The sequence below is a fragment of the Acinonyx jubatus genome, chromosome B3 (genome assembly GCF_027475565.1).
Source record: "Acinonyx jubatus isolate Ajub_Pintada_27869175 chromosome B3, VMU_Ajub_asm_v1.0, whole genome shotgun sequence".
NCBI lineage: Eukaryota > Metazoa > Chordata > Mammalia > Carnivora > Felidae > Acinonyx > Acinonyx jubatus.
Window position 1 is genome coordinate 139,434,305 of NC_069386.1, and position 21,125 is coordinate 139,455,429.

General features: G+C 47.6%; 1 protein-coding gene across 4 annotated transcripts in view; it reads left to right on the forward strand.

The window, feature by feature from the left end:
• The window catches only part of EML1 (EMAP like 1), a 185,158-nt gene that overhangs the window by 56,015 nt on the left and 108,018 nt on the right, over nucleotides 1–21,125 (forward strand). The gene's annotated exons all lie outside the window — the stretch shown is intronic.

Consider the following 21,125-nt stretch of genomic DNA (forward strand, 5'->3'; position numbering starts at 1 on the left):
GGGCGCGGGGACGTGTTGCTCGGGGCCGCCCGGTTCGCGTCCGCTTGGGAGGGTCCGCGGGAGGAACTCGGAAAACAGACCGCCGAGTAGCACAGCACTCCCTGGGGAGGTGCGCGGTGCTCGTGGCGGCCGCAGCCTGCGAAGCCGGTCAGTTCTACTTTGGGGAAACCGCCGCCGTGCAACGCGGTGCACAGGAGCGGCGAACCTGGCTGGAAAGTGCTCGCACTGTTTGTTTACGGGCTGGTAGATCTTGTTGCATTAAAAAAAAAATTTTTTTTTTTACAGGAAGGAAACGGTAAATAACTACCAATATGACACCTTTAAAAGAAAAATGTAATATTCTCGTGCTTGAAAGGCTTTATTTAGTCTCACTAGCAGGGTTGAAAAAGATTTTCACAGCACAGCATATTTTACGAGAACCCGACGTATGATAATTCATGCACAAAAGTTAACCAGTTTTTTTTTTTTTTGACGTCGGATTTATTGCTTTATCAGAGGGTCCCAAAAGTTTGTCAACGAAGAAACAGTGTGTGTTGTATAGAATTTGCGAATAATTTGGCATTCTAGGTGCTTTGACAACTTGAGCAATTTATTTTTGCCATTGTAATTGTGGTTTAGGGAAACTTTTCTAGCTCATCAACACCTGCCTGCAAATAGGAGGTATTAGCTGTAGCAATGAAGATCCCTGGGTGTGTTGATTCTTCCTCTATAATGATAGCTTAATTCCTGGTGGAATGGATCTCTTTTTCGTGGAAGCGTTTTCCTGGTGGTTTTAGCAGCCTGTAATTTTCATGTTAATCACATGCAGGCCTTCATTAACTTAGTGATGCGCTCTTCAGTGGAATGAAAGTTTTGACTCTCCAGATGTAACAGCAGTTTCCCAGAGCAGAAGCCCTGTGTTTTCGGTCCTCAGGAGGTGTTGAAGGCAGATAGAGTGTATCTGATGCTCTGGGAGCCCCTGGAATCCCTCACAGTTTGCAGTCGTGGGTCTGATTTTGCTCTCCCATAGGTTGAATAGAGTTCTCGGCAATATTTTGAATAGTTCCCTTAAATGACCTACAATCAATCCTATTTGAATTACTATTTTTTAAGTAATGTTTATTTATTTTTGAGAGGGGGGGGAGGGGCAGAGACAGAGGGAGGACACAGAACTTGAAGCAGGCTCCAGGTTTCCCTTGTCAGCACAGCGCCCGATGTGGGGCTCGAACCCACGAACTGTGAGATGATGACCTGAGCCGGTCAGACACATAACCGGCTGAGCCATCCAGGTGGCTCTTGAATTGCTATTTTTGATGTGAAGGTAGTACAGCCTCCTGCATGTTTTCGATAAAAATCCTTTTATGTTAGTTGTGAAAAGCATGTGGCTGAAAATTATATTAAGTGAATTTCAGGCAGGAAGGGTTTTGAAACATTAATATGTGGGCATATATGCTGACAGTTTGATTTAGGTTATGAAAACGAGCCTAGATATTTTTATTTGAGCAGTTGTTTGGGGGCCTGGTCATATGTTCCTAAATAGCAGCTCAGTTGTAAAGTTGACCTACACATCTATTCATGAGTGTTTTGGTTTTCTGCCTTTTTTTTTTTGCTGTTAATTGCTCGTTTAGCAGTATTGATAAAGTATTTTACTGGAAATGATGTCTAGAAGCAAGTAAAGGCCAGTTCTTATATGTTGCACGGGTAACAGTTTAAGAAAAAATCACATTAAAATAGCTAAACTCCAACAGTAAGATCATTTCATCACACAAGTGAATGAATCATAATTGTTGAATTTCTTTCCTCAGACAGTTCTTAGCTCTGTTTTTATTATGTTTTGGTTACCATATGAATAAACTTTACAGCACGAGTAGTTTATGGGGGCAGAAATGGACGTTAACGGATGATGTCTTAAGCAACAGATGTTTTGCTGTGAAATTCTTCACTTTAAGAGGCTTCCATTAAGTGAAAATATAAATGAATACAATTCAGTTAATGACTGTGATGATTCGATTAAAACACTGGATCGTAGCAACACTGTTTCCCCAAGAACTAAATTAAACATGTGGGTATTTCATTAGCTGCCTTGAAAAACAGATTTTTTTTTCTTTTTAAATTGGAGATTTACACGACAATGGCCAGGCTACAACAGCGTCATAGATGAACTCCTCTGTTTTCGTATGTTGCTGAAGCTTCCAGCTTTTGATGGTGACAGGAGCTGAAAAGTCATAGTTCCGTATTAGCTTCAGAAAATCCAGGCCATCCCTCTTCGTTGGGGGACGGTCACGGTTAGCATCCTCCTGGCAAGATAAATATATAAACAAGCGGGAAAAGAAAGCTTTGTTGGAATGAATGAAATTTCCGTCTTCCCCTGATCTGTTTTTCCTTGCTGTGTCCCCTAATTTGCAGCAGATACTACGTGTAAAGCCAGGCGATGTGTAGCTCATTCTCTTCTTTCAGATATTGGTACCCTGACGTTAGGAGAAAACTTGGGCAGCGTTTTTTTGTGTGTGTTTTTGTTTCTCTCTCTCTTTTTTTTTCTCCCAAGTACTTAGAACTCTTGTCAAACGAGCTAGAAACCGCAGACTTCTTTTACTGCTCCGAGAAAAACCGCACCAGTTGAAAAGTGAAGAAAAGTTATCATTGATAAGCCAGTTTAGGATTTGGGAAATACTTAACTGTTCTCTACTCCCTGGTTTCTCCAACCCTTTCTGGCACAGGAGGAAACTGAGGCTCAAAGAGATTTGGTGACTTTATGAAGCCACACGACTCGAAAGGCTTGGTTCTGAATCTTTTTTTGTTTCACTAGCAGCTTTACTGAGATATGACTGACGTACCTTTGAAAGTATACAATGAAGTGCCTTTTCACGTAGTCACAGAATTGTGCCCGCTTCACCGGTATCTAATTTTAGAACATGTTCATCAGCCCAGAAAGAAACCCCCTTGTCACTTGTCCCCCCCCCCCCCCTTGCCCGAGACCCTGATGACCACTAACCTGCTTACTGTCTCTGTTGATTCTGAATGTTCTAATGTAAACAGAATCATCCCGACATTCGACCTTTTGTGTCGGGCTTCTCTCACTAAGCATCGTGTTTTAAGGTTTGTCCAAGGTGGTAGCGTTTGTCAGTTCTTTGTTCCTTTTTATGGCTGAATAATATTCCATTTTATGGATGTACCGCATTTTGGGGATCCATTGTGCAGCTGATGGGGTTTGGGGCTGTTTCCACTTTCTGACTATTACAGAGAATGATGCTCTGAACGTTCGTATACAGGCATTTGTGTAGACCTGTGTTTTCACTTCTCTGGGGCAGGTGCCCAGAAGCCGAACTGCTGGGTCGTATGGGAGCTCTGGCTTTAATATTTTTAAGGAACCAATCTGAATCTTTTGACATTGAAACTATCTACCTCTTTTTACGTTGCACCTTGCCGATGAGAGAGGAGCAGAACTGGAGGAAAGAGGGAAGTGGGAGCAAAGAATAAGAAGTTGCTATTTCATTGAGTCACTTTGGATGCTTTCCATCAGTTGGGGCTCACCAGGAAGCATTGTGCACACCCTTGCTGAGAGGCCATGGGTTGGAAGATCTCAGCCTTTGAGGGGACCTAACAGGTTACTTCATCTTGTGGTTGACCTTCTTAAGCCTTTGACCTGCTTCTTCAAAGCACAGCTCACCCAGGAACCCAAATGGAAAGCAGATGAACACAGAGCTGCTTCCACCGAGGTGGCATGAGCACAGCACCCTGGCCCTCCTCGCCTGCCCCCTACCCTTACCCTGGTCCTGTGCCCCCTTCCCTCCAGGGCTTGAAATCTTGGTTGGATGGGAGGATGCTTCAGAAGGTATATAGCTACTGTGTGAGCCGTTCCAAGGGACTGGAAAGTCCTCTCTCTCCATGCAGTCCATTCCTTCTTTGGGCCGTTCAGGCTGCCGGTTCCTATGTACGCTCAAAATTTGGCCCAAGTGCTGCATCTTGGATCCACAGAGAATAGGTTTAATCTCTTTTCCATACACTAGGTTGTCACATGTTTGAAAACAATTGTGGCTGCTCTTTCTGAAGTCTTCTTCTAGCTAAACATTACCATCGGAAAAAAATATGCCTCATAAGATACAATTTTAATCATTTTAGATTGCCTGATCTACATGTGTTTCCTTTTGTCTGTATGTCTTTTAAACTTGGAGATAACTGAATGTGGTATTCTAGACATGGTTTTTAAGCAGAGCAGAATAGAGTAGGATACTTCACCTCCCTTATTCTAAAGTTTACACTTCTTGTAATGCAGCCTAAGATAATAGCTCTTTTGCTTTGTACTTCTTACTGATCTTCACCTAAAATTCTTGTCTGTTTTATATGTGTGATGGGTAAGCTCTTTCTTTTCTTGCTTTTACCTTTGCTTTTTGAGGGTGAGTTTCCTCTAGCACGCAGAGCCCTATCAAGTTACAACACTGTTGTAATCTGGGGTGTGATGCTGTAAATAATCCTGGTGCTCAAAAAAGATATTTCAGCGTTATCATAATATGGAAGTTGGTCATTGCCTTAAAGGGTTATGATTCTGGATAGTAGCCTTGTCTCTATCTTCCCTTGAAAGGTGTCATGAGAGACCATCAAATTCCTTCTAAAGCCGGTACATCCGGTTCCCTGATCTTCTTCTCCTACAAGTGTTGCTTTTTTTTTTTTTAAAGTTTACTTATTTTGAGAGAGAGAGAGCGAGCGCAAGGAGGGGAGGGGCAGCAAGAGAGGGAGAGTCCCAAGCAGGCTCTGCACTGTCAGCACACAGCCCAGCGTGAGGCTGGAACTCGGGAAACTGAGGTTACGACCTGAGCCGAAATCAAGAGTCGAATGCTCAACCGACTGAGCCACCCAGGCACCCCCGGTGTTACTTTTTAATAACCGTGGCGGGTCAAGTCAATGGTACCTGCTACTCCCAGTCGTGTTGCGAAATCACCATTATTAGTCTTTTGAGCTACTGCTGTTTATATTTTCTAGTTTTGAAACAGAAAATCTTTTTAATTTCTAAGGATTTATATTTTGAAAATTAAGAATAATTTGTTTAAAATCTTGAACATCTTTAAATAATTTCTAAGGATTTATATTTTGAAAATTAAGAATAATTTGTTTAAAATCTTGAACATCTTTAAAAAAATTTTTTTTTAATGTTTATTTTTGAGACAGAACAAGTGGGGGAGGGAGGGGCAGAGAAAGAGGGAGACAGAGAATCCCAAGCAGGCCCTGCAGTTGTCAGCGCTGAGCCTGATGTGGGGCTCGAACCCACGAACCGTGAGATCATGACCTGAGCCACAACCGAGTCAGACGCTTAACCGACTGAGCCAACTAAGCGGCCCAAGAATTTCTTATTGGTTCATTTGGTTCTCCACCCGGCAAGGAATTTATTTTATAGCCAAACCACAAGCATTTATGACATTATAAACAAACCCAACCGTTTTGGTGGAAAATTCACAAAACTATGCTTAAAAAGTAACCGTTAGTTGGTTATTGCTAATTTCTGAGATAGTGTGAGCCTTTTTATATATTCTCTTAAAAAATAAACACTTTAGTTGGGTGGAAGGTAGATAAGGAAAGAGGAGTAACATCTTTGTTGGTAGTGTTGTAATCAGGTCAGGCCATAAAACTAGTAACGTGAAAAACTTAATCACAGCGGCATTAAAAACCGTACATTAAAGCGTTGATTTTATTAGTAAGGGCTTAAAATCGATGGTATTTGGTACTACTTATAAAAATCTCTTTCAGGAAAAAACTCTTTAAGCTTATTTTGAGAGAGAGCGCGTGCTCACACGCACGTGAGCGGGGGAGGGCCAGAGAGCGAAAATCCCAAGCAGGCCTCCCTCGGTCTGCACAGAGCCTGACACTGGGCTTGAACCCACGCACCTCGAGATCGCGACCTAAGCCGAAGTCAAGAGCCAGGTGCTTGACTGAGCCACCCAGGCGCCCTGCTTTTGGAAAAAAATATTTCTTATTCATCTTCAAAGTCCTAGCTTATTAATAGGGGGTTTCTAGTATTAGCAAAATGTCTTAAACGCCAGCAGAAACTTCGGTAATCAAACAAAGTGTGCTGTAACCTCGCAATGCTATGGAACTGTCAGTCCAGCATCCTGCCCCCAGAAGCTTCATGCTTTTCTCACTGGATGTTTGACACATAGATTTAATACTCTGCTGGAAGCAGCAAGTGGGCTTGGATGCAGTCCAGGACTGGGGGTGTCCTGGGGTGCACACAGGAGCAAGTGCACATCCTCTTTGGTTTACTTTAAAGAAATGGCTCCTTGCAAGAGTTTCTCTTTCTTTAAAGAACTAATTTCTAAAAGAAGAGGTAGGGAGACATACTTCCAATTCTGTTTCCTCTAAAGCTGTGTCCTTGTTGGAAAATAGTCTTGGTGTGGAGGGCCACCTTTTTGCAGAATACTTAGTCGTGGCTTAAATTGCAATATTTATTCTGCCAGCTGTCTGGAAAGGAACTGAACTCTCCGGGCTTAATAAACGACCCTAGATTTCCCTAATAATCATCCCGGACCCTTCTCTCCCCCATTCTCCGGTCTCACTCGGCGTTGTGGATTCTGCTGATCATCCATCCATCCCCACCGCTCCGTTCAGAAGCTCGTCATTCTCAGCCGGGTTTTTGTTTGTGTTTTTGAATGGCAGCCCCAAGGGGGTACCTGGGTGGCTCGGTTGGTGAAGCATCCGACTTTGGCTCAGGTCAGATCTCGCGGTCTGTGAGTTTGAGCCCCACATCGGGCTCTGCAATATCAGCGTGGAGCCCACTTCGGATCCTCTCTCTCTCTCTCTCTCTCTCCCTCTCCCTCTCTCTCTGCCCCTTCCTGCTGGTTCTCTCTCTTTCTCTCTCAAAAATAAATAGATTAGGAAAAAATGGCAGCCCCAAACTTGTCTTTCTGCCAGTCTCAGCCCCCTTCAAGGTGTTCCAAGGGTGCACATTGTCAACGTGTTGCTCATCGGGAGCTAGACATTCAGTGCTGCCTTCACAGTGAGTTACTTAATGACCCCAGGGATAGAAGGTGCTAGGAAGTCTAAGGAACCTCGTAGAGGGTTGCAGGGCCTTGGACTCGGGGCATGAGTATTGGCGTCTCCTAAGGAAGGCCTGTGTGAGTTCTTCTTTCCAGGATGAGTGGAAGTCAGACACTGCAAGGGGGGGGGGGAGTGGGCAGGGTTGGGGGGAGAAGAGCCCTCCAGACCAGGGCGAGGGATTAGGAAGTAGAGAGTGGAAGGTCCTTTTGGAAACTGAAAGACCTCCTACGGGGAAAGAAAAAGGAGCAGAGTGGCTTGAGATGAAGGAGGGAGGGTCCAGTGGGGCTTCTCAGCCACACTGAGGGGTTTGATCTTCTTCTGAGGAGCAGAGAGAACGTGGCAGAGAATTTTGAGGCAAGGGAGTGACGTGGTCAGAGCCTCAGGGAGTTTTGAAAGGGGGCTCCCCCTGCAATGTGGAGGGTAGGCTAGAAGCAGAGGGGGAGGGGGCCGGAGTCCACTGCGTGAAGCCAGGGGATTGTGGTGGTGATTTCCACTCGAGGGGCACTTAGGGCCACCTCACCAGGACGTGCATCATCGGGGTCAGGGAGAAGAGGGAGCCAGGGATGACACCGAGACTCTGGCTCATCTGAGCGCCATTTGCAGAGCTAGAAGGAGCTAGAAGGATGGGCAGGCAGATGATGGTGCGGCTTGCGGGTGTGAGGGACTGTGGGCCATACAGGCTGAAGGGCTGCGTGGGCTGTGAGCTGTGGGCTGTGGGGCGCGGAGCTGGGGAGGCGTCCGGAATAGGGATACAAAATTCGAGAGCCATCAGTACATAGCAGCTGAAACCACGGTAGAGATGAGCTCACCTAGGGAAGAATTTGACACTTGGAATGCTCTTTCTGGAAGGCAGACCTGATCACAACAGCCTCCTGATTGAAAGTCTTTGGTGCCCCCCTCCCTCCCCGGGCACCCAAGGCCCTTAGCGGGGGCTGCTGGCTGAGCCAGCTCCTTCTGCCCCCCCACCTGCCTGAGTCTGGTGAGGCCTTTCCCCGGTGGCCACGTGGTCATCTAGTCCATAAATCTCTGTTACCACGATTATCCCAGAGGCCCGTCACTGTGGCTTATTTTCACGTGTCATTAGGCTGTCCCCACCTTCTGGGCAGAGTCTCCTGGTGATCATCTCGGTAGCTGTGTTTCAGCAATGCCCTCCTGGTCCCTATTGGCTCTCCTGGTCAACGCTGGTTAAGTGGGATCAGGGACCACCGTCCTGGCCCCATCGCACCTCCTCAGACACACGCATGGGCAAAGTGTCTCACGTGTAACAGGTGTACCCTAAATCGTGGTTGGAGAAAGCTGTCGGGCCACTTCTCTGTTTGCTTGAAATAAAGTCTGTGTTTATGTTGTTCTTTATCGCATGTGTTTATAGATGACCACGTGGCCACCGGGGAAAGGCCTCACCAGACTCAGGCAGGTGGGGGGGCGGAAGGAGCTGGCTCAGCCAGCAGCCCCCCTAAAGGCCTTGGGTGCCCGGGGAGGGAAGGGGGCACCAAAGACTTTCAGTTAAGAGGCCGTTATGCAGTGTGGGTGTATGACATCGTGTGACATCCAACTCTTCCCCTCATCAAAGGACGAGCGGACTGGGGCATTCAGAAGACAAGGCATTTCAGGCGAGGGACCTTGTCGGCCAAAGGCCAGACACGCCACTGGCCCCGTGGCGTCCCACTCGTCTGCACAAACATCACAGAATGCCACTAGCTGGACGCCGGCTCTTGAATCCACAAGGAGAAACATTCGTCAAAAGCCCTTTGCGGTGCAGCGGGCTCCAAACGCATTATTTTCAGCCAAAGTAATTGACACAACGAGGTAGTTCTTGGCACAACCAGCATTTTTTAACATTACACGCGATTTGGCTCTTAAATCAGCCCCCCCTCCCCCGCCCCAAAGTTGTTTTATGTAACGAGAATTTCACCATTCCTGGAAAAATACGCTCCCGTCGAGAAACCATCGGGTGGACTTCGGACTTGCTTCTGCTAGAGCATCCTTCCACATCTTAGCCGGAGTTACGGTGCCATCAACAGCTGCAGATCCTAGGAGGCGAACTGAGGGAGGAGCCTTCGTCCGCTGGGGAGTCACTCGCGGTGCTTAACCGTTCTGGCGTAAGCTGCGCAGACTACTCCTCGGGGACCGCGTGGGAGCTCTAATACAGATAATCATTTGTTAGTGTGGCTCCACCAAATTAGTCCTTTAGAAAGTAATTAAGCAGGACTGCCCACACACCAGTGCTCCCAAAGACTGAGATCTGGCTCCGTGTGTGATCGCGCTGCCTTCCTTGAAAATGGTCTTTTGCTGAGTCGCTGTAATTTAATTAGATACAGATATGTGTTAATACCGCATCTTGTACATAATTATAACGCTCTCACCACACGCTTGTCATTCCCAGACCGGACCTTGTGCTCTGGGAGGTGGGGCCGGGGCCCCTGCGTCTCTGGCTGCCCGTGTAGGCCCCGCTGTCCTGTGTAGACCGTGGGGGGAGGGGAAGGGAAGCTCTCAGCAGGCAGCAACAGGCGGCTGAGGCCTGAGCGCTTTGCAAGTGCCCCCTTTATCCTCGCCGTACCCCTTTGACGTGGTGCCCGTGATGATCCCCGTTTTGACAGGCCAGGCAGCAGAGGCCCCGAAGTTTGGGTGACTTTCTCAAGGTCCCCCAGGGGCGCCCAGGTGGCTCTGTTGGTTAAGCAACTGATTCTTGATTTTGGACCAGGTCATGATGTCACAGTTTGTGAGTTCGAGTCCTGCATCAGGCTCTGCGCTGCCGGTGAAGAACCTGCTGGGGATTCTCTCTCTTCCTCTCTCTGCCCCTTTCCTTCTCCTGCTTGTGCACTCTCTCTCTCGCTCTCAAAAGAAATAAACTTAAATAATAATAAAAAAAAAAAAAGGTCCCCCTGGCTGACACTTTTCAGAGCTGGGATTTGAACCCAGGCACTCAACACAGCGTTGCCGAGTGCCCAGTTACACTTGATGCATAGTGATGGGAACCATCATGGACACAGATGGTGCCCTTCCCTGCGTGCCCTTCCCTGCGTGCCCTTCCCTGGCTCGCGGTGGGGTCTCCGGACATGTGTCCTTGTCTTCACCCCCGTTTCCCTTCCCATCGCCCCACTTCGCTTTCTGAGACAGAAATCCCATTTATCTCTGATTTTCTCAAAGTCCCACGGAAGTTCCCCCATAGCTTGGAGGACAGGCCCAAATCTGGAACCGCCTCCCACCTGCCTCCCTGGCCCCCGGGAGCCGCCTCCTCACCTCCCCCCCCAGCACCCTTGGATTCTGAAAAAGTCCAAAGGTGCTTGACATGCATCCTCACAGGCTGCGGCCCTGCCTTCCACGACCTTCTTCACCCGACTGCTCCTCACGTCCTTTAGAACCCAGCTCCCTGCCCGGGGAGGCCTGCCCAGCTCAGAGCTGCTTGAGGCCAGTTCACGTGGTGCCCCCGGGCCTCCGGTCTGAGTCTCGGTGCACTCCAGACCAGCAGCTTCTTTTCTAGAGGTTGCTGTTACACATTCGGCACAATCCACTGACACGAGGGCCCACACCGCGGGCCTTGACCCAAGAGTGGGTCATTTCAGGCTGGTAACTGCCTGCTTAGGAAGTTTTAACCGTCTCCCTGAGTAGCCCCTGCCGCTGCGTCCAGTCTTTGTGTGAACAGCTCTGTTACTTTCAGGCGCTCCCCAGCACCCTTATCCTGTCATTATTTCCGTCCTTTTCCCAGAACCGCTTTTAAGAACTTGTAATCCTGGTAAAATACACACGGCGTGAAGTGCCCCCGCCTAGCCGCTTTTCAGCCTACAGCTCAGGGGCACTAATCACTCTCCCACTGCTGTGTAGCCGGCACCACTGCCCATCCCCGGGACGCTGTCATCCTGCAGAACTGGAACTCCCGAGCCCCGCCCCCAGCCCCTGGTGCCACTCCCCCCCCCCCCCCCCCCCCCAGCATTCACTTTCTGTCTCTGCGAGTTTGACTACCCTACAGATGAGTGGAATCCTGCCGGATTTGACCTTTTGTAACTGGCTCATTTCACTTGCTGAACCCTTTTTAAAACTATTGTTTCATGAAGTTCTAGAATCCCAAACTGAACAACGTCTAACTAAGGGTTCAAAGCTGGGCTTAAAAAAAAAAATGGGATTATTACCTCGAAGTTCAAGGCTGTCAGAGCCCCTGCTGGGTGTCACCTGATCCCCCTGCATGGGATCTAGCAGCTCTCCTGTCTGTGTAAAGTCTAAGCTTCTTATCTCTGGAATCCGTGTAAGAAAAAGTGTGTTCTTTCCCGGAGCTAGCATCAGTACAAGGCCAGGCTCCAGAAGGGCGGTGCAGAATTCGGGAAACAGGGCTCAGACTCTGAGCTGTCCTGTAAAGCCATCGAACAGCCACAGAGGCCCCTCTGACACGCAGAGAATGGTGACAAGTGTCTAAGCTCTCTCAGGGATGGAGGAGGTGGGAAAAAATGTTAGAGCAGTTTAGAAAAATGATGAGGGGCATATGTTTGCTACAGAAATTCCGTGACATATGCCTTCTGATCACCAATAGCACGCATTCTCTCGCAACCAGCTAAGAATCTAAGAAAGGAAACAGCAGATGTGAGACCCATGATCTAGGAAGGATTTGGGCGGGAGTCTTGGAATATCTCTTGAGTTTTTTCTTTTTTAGAGATTGCTGTTACACATTTGGCACAGTCCACTGACATGAATGTCTGGTTGAGCATCTCATTTGCAGGACTGTTTAAAAAGATAAGCAAGCATAGGCTGCCTGTGTGTAAAGTGGATCGTTAGCTCTTGCAAATTAGCACCAACGATCATGTGCATCTCTTTCGAGACCCTCTGTAGCCTGTCAACAAATCACTTTTCCCAGGGTCCAGAGCGTGGGCTTTGGAGACGGACAGGTCTGGGTTGGACCTTCAAAGGAGCACGTTGCAGCACCCCGGTGCCCCCAGCAGCCTGCCAGCACAGAGAACGGGACGGAAGCGTGGAGGGAGGGTCTGGAGGGCAGGCGCCAGAGGTCCTGCAGCGTGGTCTAGAATGGAGAGGTTAATGCTGAGTGGTGAGTGTTGCCGTCCTGTTCTCTTGATGGTTGCAACAATGTTGTTCTATCTTGGTTCCTGATGCTAAGCAGGCGTCCCATCGATGTTGGATTTGGGGTCTTAGCACATCCCTCTACCTACCATTGCGTTCCTCCAGGATGCCGAGAATTGCCACGGCTCAGTAGTCAAGCCTTGTCGACCCTCATCCCCTCCTGTTTCCGTGCTGAAATACAGTTCATCCCGGGCCCGGCCGAGACGGTCTCCTTCCGCCTTCCTTCAGCTTTCCTCTGCACTTGCAGATTACGATACGTGCACCTCTGAGTGGCGCTTGGTTCACTCCATCTTGCATTGTGGCCGCCTCCGGTGCGGTCTTTGTTTCTGCCACCAGCTCGTGAGATCCTTTAGGGCAGGGTCCCTGCGTTGTCTGTTTATTTTGCTTCCTTTGTTGTGCAAGGTGCCTCACACGTAGGGTAGGTTCAGTAGACGCTGCGGAATGAAAACTCAGTAGTAAAATTTTACAAAGGGCCTCGCTATCTTCACATTATCATGAAAGGCGAAGGGAGAACTTCCTGGTGCTGAACAGCTTTTCAGTAATACCAAGAAACCCTTCTTCGTTGTTTACAGTAGTGAAATAAGTCAGTCGTGTGTAGCAAAGCCCCTGGATGATGGCCATCAGCGTGCAAACTTCCAACACGCATGGCTTACACATATCGGTGCACCTGGTTGGTGAAACACTAGACCTGCGACTAAAACTGCAGACATGTGCAATTTGCGTTTGTTTCTTTACCCGGTTGTTATTCGCCGTGGCCTCTACACAGCGTCCAACCACCGGAGTCTGTTCCCACACCGGAGGGATTTATGGAGAGACGGTGCACCGTGGACTAAGGGATTTTTCAAGGGTCATCGCGAGGCGATCTTCATCTCATTGACCGACCCGAAAGCGTAGCCCCAGCGTAAAACAGTCCCTGCTCTAGTGTAGAGTGCTTCAGATCTGTGTCTCAGTGAATACAGCCACGCTCTAAGGTGAGTAAGACACTATCACACTCATTTCAGAGAGGATCAGGTAGACGGAGGGATGCTGGGGAGACTCACCGCGGCCACGCAGGCAAGTCTCCCCCAAAACCCAGGGCTCTCTGAAGCCTGCCGCGCTGCCTTCCGTTCATTGTCTCCGTGTTAGCATCTACGTCCAGCTGGTCGTGTACCTCTTTAAGAGTGCTTAACTGAAAAAAGAAGATACGACCTAGATAATTGCACCTTTTATTCTGCAAGTTTTGGTGTTTTCCTGGATCTTGGAAATTATTTAGAGATACACTCTGCTTTAAGAAAACCTGACATTTAGAAATCCGGATGTATAAAACATAAGGCATTGTGAGATTATTTACAGGATTCTATCTCAGTTTCTTTTTAATTTTTGTTTTAAGTTTATCTTTGGGGGGGGCAGAGTGCGAGCGGGAGAGGGGCAGAGAGAGAGGGAGACACAGGATCTGAAACAGGCTCCAAGGCTCTGAGCTGTCAGCACAGAGCCCGACACGGGGCTCGAACCCACGAACCGTGAGATCATGACCTGAGCCGAAGTCGGACGCTCAACCGACCGAGCCACCCAGGCGCCCCCGTGCATTTTCTTAAATGTGTGAACTTCCCTATCTTTTTAAATACCATGTTTACCAAATGTTGACCTTCACCATCACATTTAGGTAAAATGCCATGCCTTTTTTTTTTTCAACTCCTGTTCCCCTGAAATCACAATCCAATGTTTCCTAAAGAGGTGGAGAAACCACCTGTCTCACAGTAGCACATCCTTATGCGTGCAGTTTTCTGTTCTCACCCTGAGGTGTGTCGGGCGCTCGGCCTGGTGCCCCGGGGCCTAGGCTGGTGCTCTGTTGGCCAGCTTCCAACCCTCGCACGGTGCCCTGAGATCCGGTAGCCCTGAGGGAGCAGAGGCCGCTAACTCAGCCCACATCCCTTATCTGGGATTTCAAAATCCGCAAGGCTCTGCACACCAGATGTTTTTTGGTAACTTGTTTGTTACTTAGACTTGGCCTGATCTGAAATCATTTGGCGAAGGGGGAAAAACAAACAAACAAACAAACAAACAAACAAAAAGACTACAACTCCTCTGAATTGAAGCATGTGGTTTTAATGGTTTATGTGTATTTCTTTTTGTGTGAGAGTTCTGCTTTTCTGTGCTTTTGAGCGTGTTTTTATGGGCGCTGCCCCAGGAGCCTCTGGGGATATTGGGTAATACGTGTACCTGTTCCATGCTTCTGTTCCCAGGTCGGAATCTGAATTCAGAAGCGTGTCAGGCACCAGGGGGTTGGGGGGGAGGTTTTGTGTGCCTGTGGGACCTGACGGCCAACCTGGCCCTGTGCACGGGGAGGTTGCTGCCGAGAGCGCGTTGCTGCGTTCCCTCCTGTCCTGCATCCGTGGGCACTGGCCTGCTGCTTGGCCAACGTTCAGGGAAAAGCCTGGCTTGTAGGTGAATGGCGCCCCTGGAGGGAACCCTGAAGCCATGATACTGCAGCCACCTGTCACCGAGTCTTCTAGAGCCAGCCGGGTGCCTCCAGAGCCAGGCAGCCCGATGTGCCTAATGTTGTGCTGACTTCTGTCCCGAGGAAGCAAAGCTCAGAGAGAGTCTCCTGACTTCACTATATTCCTCCCTCCCTCCCTCTGTTCCATCCACGGGAATCTGTGTGTCTCCTTTTTTTTTTTTAAACGTTTATTTATTTAGTTTTGAGAGACAGAGACAGCACGAGCGGGAGAGGGGCAGAGAGAGAGGGAGACCCAGAATCCGAAGCAGGCTCCAGGCTCCGAGCTGCCAGCACAGAGCCCGACGCGGGGCTCGAACTCATGAGCTGTGAGATCACGAGCTGAGCCGAGGTCAGACGCCCCACTGACTGAGCCCCCCAGGCGCCCCTGTGTGTCTCCTGTTAACAGGGCCTGGCACTTGGCTGTGACAAGTACCCCATCTGCCTTCACGTCCACTGTCTGCGGCTTGCGTATTGTTGTAGTTTCTCACCCGTGCTCACACCGTTCCGTGGCATGGCTGGGCCTGGCCTTCTCCATAGTGAGGGTTGTGTGCTTCAGCAAGGAACAGCTCTCTATCTGCAGGCCCCACACCCCCTATTTTTCCTAGCCTGCTGCCTTCAGAGGTCCTCTGAAAATTATTTGTCGATTTGGGCCAAATTTCTACCTTCCGAGACTCACCTTTTCAAAACCCAATCCAGATGGGGTGGTGGCTCTTCTCAGATTCCTGGGACAAGGCACCCGACTTCAGCATGTGCCTTAGTTCTCTGTGCTGAGAAATGGGCTTCCTGATCCCTGCCAGCGAGGTGGTCTGGGTCGTTGTGCCTTGTGGTGTGAACTCCAGCACTCTCCCCGACCCTGTGGGGAAGTGATGTTTCCCCTCCCCCACATGCAGAGACATCTGCGGGGTGTCCCCCGATGGTGTTACCCCCCCCCCCGGGCCTTTTGGGGTTCACCTTCTCTGCTCCTTTCTGACATGCTCAAGAGTGTTGCCTGGCTTCCCAAGTGAATGATAACTGTGGGTTGGAATTGATACAACAGAGAATAATTTTGGTGGTTTGAGCCTGCTGACTTTCTCAGTGGTGCCTTGGCAGGTGCCCCCCTCTCCCAGGTCACATACGCTCGAGGGCATTTCCGAGGCTGAAGACAACAAACCCCTCTGGGGATAGATAGCCTGAGAAAGTCAATCTAATGAATGTTGTTTAACTATATCCACATGATGAGTCCTTTTTTGATCTACTGTAACTAGAAACAGTAACTGTGAGGCTGGTGAATTAGCATCTGAACCTAGTGGCCTTTTGGAGGGACCAAATAGCATTCAGGTGTTTCTGGGAGCTTCTCCCCTGCTAGGAGCCTCTCGGTGACCCTTTCTGGTTGATTATGCACTCCCAGGGTGCACAGCCCTCTTCCCTGGCCAGACAATGGGTTCTACAATTTGTCTGGCTCAGGGATTTCTTCCAAACCAATGAGACTCAAGAGTGTCAAGATTTAGGGCCTGTTTGAAACGGGTGGGTTGGGAGGGGGAACACAGGCTTCTCCGCAGGGTTGCTGAAAGTTTCAAGGGTCAAGGAAATAATATAAACCTTTGAATAGAGGCTCCCGAATTGTTTGTTTGGAGTTCCCAGTGCCTAGCATCTCAGTTACCAACTGCTTTGTTACAAGTTGCTTTTCTTCAGCTAAACATTCTCACCGGAGGGATGAAGCTTTTCTAAGTGTAACGATTCTCTTTCCTGATCCATTGCTAGCAAGGGGAGAGTGGGCAGAGGGCCCTTTAGCCAGAGGATCTCTAATTCACTCTGCCAAAAAATCCGTTCCACACTGTCAGCCCCACGTCTTTCTCCTCAAGGCGGAATAAATTAGGTGCTGCCCTTGGAAACCAAGTACGCTGTTTGGTCCGGGACGCTTCGTTAGCTACCTTTCTTGAGAAAAGATGATTAATCTTGTTATGCCCCTCGAAAGGGTTAGGGGTATGGCTGAACCAGTTTTGCGTGCTTTTAAATACCAACTCTTGTCAATTTTGTGTTTCTCGGTGAGGAAGCAACACGTGACGGTTTTGTGCGAGAGAAATACTGGCTTTGATTTCAGGGGGAAAAAATACAACAGTTTTGCTTAGCTTAAAAAAAATCTTCGGGGGCACCTGAGTGGCTCAGTCGGTTAAGCGTCCGCCTTCGACTCAGGTCACGATCTCATGGTTTGTGGGTTCAAGCCCCACGTCGGGCTCTGTGCTGACAGCTCAGAGCCTGGAGCCTGTTTCAGATTCTGTGTCTCCCTCTCTCTCTGACCCTCCCCCACTCACGCTCTGGCTCTCCAAAATGAATAAACGTTGAAGAAAATTAAAAAATCTTCAAGGCAACAATTCAAATGGGTATACATTTGTATGGATTTTCGGTTGTAGAAGAGAGAATCTGAAAGATTATCAGGACTGACAGATATAACTACCTGTTAGAGAGAGAGGTATAGAGATGTAAAAAGACTGTAAACTTGGCATATAAGTTATTGCGTCGAGTTATTAATTTGTATACTAATCCAAATCAGTAACTAGTTATCAACTAAAGCGAACAAAACCTTGGACATCCTGAATACTTAGGTTTATGCTCCAGAACATCTGGCCCAGAGTCCCCTTTGCACGGTGCATGGAGGGGCTGGTGCCCGGGCTTTGAGGCTCTGCGGACTGCCAGCCTGAGGGCCAGCCGGGACCCAAGGGGGCCACCGTCCTGTGTCTGACACACCGGTAGCCTTCTGCAGTGTTTTGTGTTGCTCCTAAGTAACTTCTAAGAGACCACACTGTTCTCTCCCCAAACACTGAAGGATAAAGAGGGATGGTGGCACTGTTTGCCATTTTCATGGAAATTCACAGAAGGAGAGGGCCTGCAAGGATTCAAGGCAGAGCTGATCTTCACTTTATTTCATTTTAAATGTTGTATTTATTTATTTTGAACAAAAAGGAGAGAGAACCCAAGCACGGAAGGGGCAGAGAGAGGGAATCCCAAGCAGGCTCCACGCTGTCAGCATGGAGCCCAACGTGGGGCTCGATTGTACGGCCCTGGGATCGTGACATGAGCCGAGATCAAGGGTTGGACGCCTAACCCGCTGATCCACCCAGCCACCTTCCAGAAATTCATCTTTAAATAAGAACCCAAAAAGAAGGTCAAAGGAACCAATTTTATTATAAAGCATTTTTTTTAATTAGTAAGTCTTTTTTCTTTTAATATATGAAATTTATTGTCAAATTGGTTTCCATACAACAAGGAAGTCTTAAAAAAAAGAATGGAGTCTGTTAAAATACAAGTTAAAGCTGTTTTAGAGAACATGGCGGCTTGCAACATGCAACCTGTTCAAGCCCTTCCAATTCCCCTCCCCTCCCCTCCCCTCCCCTCCCCTCCCCTCCCCTCCCCTCCCCAAGCTCCATGAATCCTACAGTACATGGACCAGTCAGCTCCCAGCCATGAGGATGTCTTTCCCCACATTCCTAGGCCACGACTGCACCTCTGTAGAATGGCCATCAAGCAGGCGGGGGTCTCAGCGGTCCTTATTATAGCAAAGACAAACTCCGAGTCACTTTGTGCTAGACTCCGAGTGACGGTACTAGCCCGATAGGCTCTTTAATGTCCCAGCAATCCTGTGGCGGGCAGGCTGAGTTACTCAGCTTTACAGGTAGAACAGCTGAGGCTCAGAGAGGCAGAGTAATTTGCTCAAGGTCACACAATCAGGGAGGCGCAGAACCAGCTGTTTCAGACTCTGGTTGGTTTGATTCCAGAACTGTCCTGTACAACCCACAGCTCCGAGTTTTGAGCATTGCCTCATCATTTTGAAATCCGTGAGTCTGAATTTCCCCCGGTGCTTAAACAGGTCTGTGAGGCTTTGTTTTAGAAACAAACTGTACGTCTTCAAATACGCTAACACTGCATCCCTTGTCGTGCCACGCTGAACACAGACTTATTTTAGAGAAAATTGTAATGATCTCTTTTTCGTGTACAAACAATGGTTTCTTCTTGTCTGCCTTTGTTAAAATGGGAATGAATAGATATTTATTTTCAGGAGCAGAATAGCAGCTTTGGAATACTTTCTGCAGCGTTGACTGGATGGCAGAATTAGAGATTCGTAGACTAACTCCTAAGTGATCGATGGGGGGACATTTCTGAGTTGCCTTTTGTTGGGTTTTCATAAACTAAGAGGATGTGTAGGATGTTTGTGATTTATCTCCTTTCTCTGTATGGTCTGAAAGGTAAACCACGTTGGTGATGCTGGCATTGCTTCTGTCATGGAGATGCTTATAAGAGGAGCGTTTTGTGGGTTTTTTTTTTCATTCATGTGAAATTCACATAGAGTGTTCTGTTAGTTTCAGGTATGCAATATGGTGATTCAACAATTCTATCCACGACTCAGTGCTCATCATAATCCTAACCTGTTTCACCCATCCCCCCACCCACCTCCCCTCCGGCAGCCATCAGTTTATTCTTTATATTTAAGAGTCTGGTTTTTCGTTTGTGTCTTTTTTCTTTGCTCGTTTGTTTCTTAAATCCCACACATGAACAGAATCTGACTGACTTATTTCACTTGGCATGATATACTCTACTTCCATCCATATTGCTGCAAGAGGCAAGATTTCATTCTTTCTGATTGCCGAGTAATACTCCCTTGTATATATAGACCACATCGTCTTTATCCATTCGTCTCTTGAGGGTTGCTTAGGTTGCTTCCATATCTTGGCTATAGTAAATAACGCTGCAGTAAACATAGGGGTCCATTAATTTTTTTGAATTACTGTTTTTGTTTTCTCTGGGTGAATACCCAGTAGTGGAATTACTGGGTTGTAGGGTAGTTCTGTTTTTAATTTTTTGAGGAACCCCCATACTGCTCTCCACAGTGGTTGTACCAGTTTGCATTCCCGCCCGTAGTGCCCGAGGGTTTTTTTTTTTTTCCTACATCCTCACCAACCCTTGTTTCTTGTGTTGTTGATTGTAGCCATTCTGGCAGATGCGAGGTGATATCTCACTGTAGTTTTGATTTGTATTTTCCTGGTGATGAGTGATGTGGAGCATCTTTTCACGCGTCTGTTGGCCATCTGGATGTCTTCTTGGGCAAAATGTCTGTTCATGTCCTCTGAGTTTTTTTGAGGGATGTTGAGTTATATTAGTTCTTTATATATTTTGGATATTAACTCCTTACCAGATAATTTAATTTGTAAATTCTCTCATCCCATTGCCTCTCTGTTTTGTGGATCGTTTCCTTAGCTATGTAAAAGCTTCCTATTTTGGTGTAATCCCAACAGTTTAATTTTGCTTTTCTTTCCCTTGCCACAGCAGACATGTCTAGAAAGAAGTTGTTATGGCTGATGTCAGAGAAATGAGTGCCTGTGTCTTCTATGACTTTCATGTTTTCAGGTCTCACGTTTTGGTCTTTCATCCATTTTGAATCTATTTTTGTGTGTGGCGTAAGAAAGTGGTCCAGGTTCATTCTTTTGCATGTTACTATCCATTTCTTGGACTGTCTTTTCCCCATTGTATGCTGTTGCCTCCTTTGTTATAGATCAATTGACCTTAGAAGTGTGGGTTTATTTCTGAACTCTCTAGTCTGTTCCGTTGATCTGTGTGTTTACTTTTGTGTCAATACCAAACTGTTTTGATTATTACAACTTTGTAGTATATCTTGAAGTCTGGAATTGTGATGCCTCCAGCTTTGTTTTTCTTTTCTTTTTAAGCTTATTTATTTTGAGAAAGAGAGACTGTGAGCAGGGGAGGGGCAGAGAGAGAGGGAGAGCGAATCCCAAGCAGTCTCTGTGCTCTCAGTGCAGAGCCCAACGTGGGGCGTGATCTCACAAACCGTGAGATCATGACCTGAGCCAAAATCAAGAGCTGGGTACTTAACCAACTGAGCCACCCAGGCACCCCTGCTTTTCTTTTTCAAGATTGCTTTGGCTATTTGGGGTCTTTGGTGGTTCTGTACAAATTTTAGGATTATTTGTTCCAGTTCTGTGAAAGATGCTATTGGTATTTTGATAGGAATTACATTAAATCTGTGGATTATATTGGGTGGTATGGACATTTTAACAACATTGGTTTCTCCAATCCATGAACATGGTATATCTTTCCATTTGTTTCTGTCATCTTCAATTTCTTTCATCAGTATTTTATAGTTTTCAGAGTACAGGCTTTTCACCTCCTTCGTTAAAATTTTCCTAGGCATTTTATTCTTTTTGGTGCGGTTATATAAATAGTGTTGCTTTCCTCATTTCTGTTTCTGCTGCTTCATTGTTAGTTTATATAAACGCAACAGATCTCTTTGTTAATTTTGTATCCTGCAACTTTGCCGAGTTCATTTCGTGTTTGCTGGGAGGTAAAAGGCGGCTCGTGGAAGATAGGGATCTGAAGGAGCAAGAATGTGGGTATTGCCCTGTGGCAAGTACTTCTCACGGGATGCCTACTGACACTTCAGAGCACAGATGTCCACATCACGTGTTCTTTTCTCGCTCACCCTTGCCTTTTATGCCTCATTTCTCATACAGTGTTTGTTGCATGGGCTTTCGTTGCATCCCCTCCTTTCGGAGGGTTATTACCGATATCAGATGCTGTCGGTGGAAGGTGA